This window comes from Sphaeroforma arctica (assembly GCF_001186125.1).
Source record: "Sphaeroforma arctica JP610 unplaced genomic scaffold supercont1.24, whole genome shotgun sequence".
In the NCBI taxonomy this organism is placed as follows: Eukaryota; class Ichthyosporea; order Ichthyophonida; genus Sphaeroforma; species Sphaeroforma arctica.
In genome coordinates this window covers 170,100-173,558 of record NW_014040534.1, presented here as the reverse complement: position 1 = coordinate 173,558, position 3,459 = coordinate 170,100, and positions in this window count along the sequence as shown.

Here is a 3,459-nt window from a genome sequence, read left to right as displayed (position 1 = left end):
ACATGTAGGTAGACTAGCTCAGGCAGGTAGGTAGCCTAGCCCATGCAGGTAGGTAGACTGGCTCATGCAGGTAGGTAGACTGACTCATTCAGGTAGGTAGACTAGCTCATGTAGGTAGGCAGACTGGCTTATGTATGTAGGTAGACTGGCTCATGTAGGTGGGTAGACTGGCTCATGCAGGTAGGTAGACTAGCTCATGCAGGTAGGTAGACTGGCTCGTGCAGGTGGGTAGACTGGCACATGTAGGTAGGTAGACTGGCTCATGTAGGTAGGTAGACTGGCTCATGCATGTAGAACAGGAACAACTTTATAGCGAGTGTTCAAATCCCTGTCGCGTAGGAAACAGGTTTGTTTATTCCTGAAGTCATACGTAGACCGACGAGGACTGATCGTTCAGGTGGTGTGCAAGTGATTTTGTGTGCTGTCCGCATGGGACGTGGCTGATGTGTGCAGCGCGTGACGTTCTTGAATCGGATGTCAGTGGAGTTAAGTGTAACAAGATAGCCTTGAACACATGCTCAGAGAAACCCGTCTCCAAGTTATATGTATAGACTGATTTAGTGGTGTATTCACGCTGACAGTTAGATTGAGCATGAATCACTCCAAACGTACCCCATTCATCTCCTATGCTAAGGTGTCTGATACCATCGGAAAGCAGCGAAAGGCACCGTCCGTCGTCTGTACTACTCATCTGCACCGATGACTCATCACCTAATGTAGTTATACAAAAGAGTATATACTTGTATTCGAAAATACTTGATCGGCTGAAAATAAGCATACTATTATTATCATTTTTGCATGGTGTGGCTTTGGCTGTCACCATCCACAACAAATGTAGTTCAACCGAATTTATTCCTGCGTGTGTATCTGTGCTTGGCATATGTATCCGCATATAACCTCTACCGTCGCTTCCCACATACGCCTCCCAGGGCTGGACGTTCAGTTACGATACTGGCACGTGGACTGCTGATCGGGTAGAGGTGAGTGACGTGTGCGTGTGTGTACTCAAGCCTAGATAGCCAGGGTTGGATAAAGTGCTCTGTGTGCTTTGTGAGTGCCTGTGGAACCCTCCACAATACACTCGAAACAGGCGATGCGCTGGAGGACAATGTGACAACAGGCGATCCACTGTCGCACTATGTACCCTAAGTCCTAAATCTTCAACCCTTAATTATCTGAGTACGCACCATACACCTTACACGCGAGTCGTGGGGAATGTGACCAGACCTATGTTGTGAGGCAAGTGTGTTTATCCAAGCATACCTTATGACCGCACATTCACCATGGAGTGGCTCTCGGTTTCATATCCTCTTCATTCAGTTAACTTGCACATTATATCATCACGTTAAGTCTATTTTGCACATCAACTCATCACCTGGCGACAACCACGGAATTCGCAGGCGTATCTGTCGGGTATGGACGCAACAGATATGACCGTCCTGGACCTGTACAGTGAGACTGTTCCTGTGTGGAGGCGGTTGAGGAACTACTTTGGCAAACCGTTCATCTGGAACATGCTGCACAATTTCGGGGGCACAACAGGTACACACACACCAACCGACAGACACAGTACACTGCAGTTTAACGCGTGTTCGCTTAGATGATTCTACAGTCAGTCGCATAGTCGATGTAAAGTCGTACCACTAACACGCCCACTATCAAGCACGCTTTCCTATAACGGGTGTGGGATCAGTACACCAAGCACACGCATACAGAATACGCGCATGGGCATGGTGCTTACACACATCCACCCTCTACGTCTTAAATCTCAAACAGACCTAGAGATGTTGACTAACCAGTGCTACTTAAGCAACCAGTGCATGTGTCAGGGACTAAACATCTCAAAAATCAAACAGACCTAGAGACGTTGATTAACCAGTGCTACTTTTGCAACCAGTGCATGTGTCAGGGACTAAACATCTCAAATCTCAAACAGACCTAGAGACGTTGACTACCCAGTGCTACTTAAGCAACCAGTGCATCTGTTAGGGACTAAGTTCGCCCGTGGGTATTGTTTTTTAAGGCTGCTCCATCTCTAAGTGAGTCGTATCGAATATGCCACAGTAGCGCCACCAATCGCGCATTGCCTTTGGGACTGCTTTCTATCGGATGGGTATTGTTTTGGGACTGCCTTCTATGGGGTGGGTATTGTTTTGTAGGGCTGTTCTATCTCTAAGTACATTTTCCACCCACCCCCCCCCCCCCCAGTGTGGCTGGGTCAATCGCGGTCGTTTTTACTTCATCAAGGCGTTTAACTCGAAGCGCCTCACACATAGTCGTACCAACCCCCATAGAAGCAAGCAGCACGTGCATAGGTTGTCACCCCAAGCCCCAAAGCTAAGCTAACATAGACGTAGAAGCATGTTGACTCCACTGCCGTACCAACGCATGTTCACTCGTTGTATATCCACCCAACCTCAATTGAATTACCAAAACCTACAATGGTGTTTTTAAGCTTAACCTGAGCCCGAATGTAGGGCAGTACTTCCACTGGGATACAGTTGGGGTGAGCCACATTACAAACCCATACAGATTACTCACGGAAGCGTATAGTTCATTCGCACTTGCATACACTGCAGTAAATGCACAATAGCTAGCTAAGCCCACGTCAACTATGAATCCATGCTATGCTTATCCATCAGATCTGAAAGGGATGTTGTTCACTGCACTCTCATGCACAATAGTTAACTAAACCCGGCCGACCTGTCAATCCATGCTATGCTTATCCATCAGATCTGAAAGGGATATTAATCACTGCACTCTCATGCACAATAGTTAACTAAGCCCAAGCGAACTATCAATCCATGCTATACTTATCCATCAGATCTGAAAGGGATATTGGTTACTGCACTCTCATGCACAATAGTTAACTAAGCCCAAGCGAACTATCAATCCATGCTATGCTTATCAATCACATCTGAAAGGGATGTTGACCACTGTACTCTCATGCACAATAGTTAACTAGCCCAACCGACCTATCAATCCATCCTATGCTTATCCATCAGATCTGAAAGGGATGTTGACCACTGTACTCTCTAGTCCTGCTGAAGCCCTCCACACTGCCGGGCCGTTGATGGTGGGAGTGGGTGTCACACCCGAGGGTCTGAACCAGGTACGAAATCTGAGGTTCATGTTGTCTGTGTAATGATATATCAGGGATCTCCGTTTTTGAGTGCTAGATACGATACAAGTATGTGTACTGTGGTTCGTATGGGGTTTGTGGGTTCTGTTTAGGTCAATGGTGTGTAGCAGTTAGACACAGTTACGAGGGCCTGTCATGCTTTTGTTCGCTGAAGGTGAATGCTTGAGTACGCATCTACCCTAGTAAGGGGCAGAGGGCTAATTATGCTCAAAACAAAGTGGTTCTCAGAACAAAGTAGTTGCATAAGCTTAAAATATATATATATATATATATATATATATATATGTGTGTGTTGTGTGTGTGTGTGTGTGTGTATA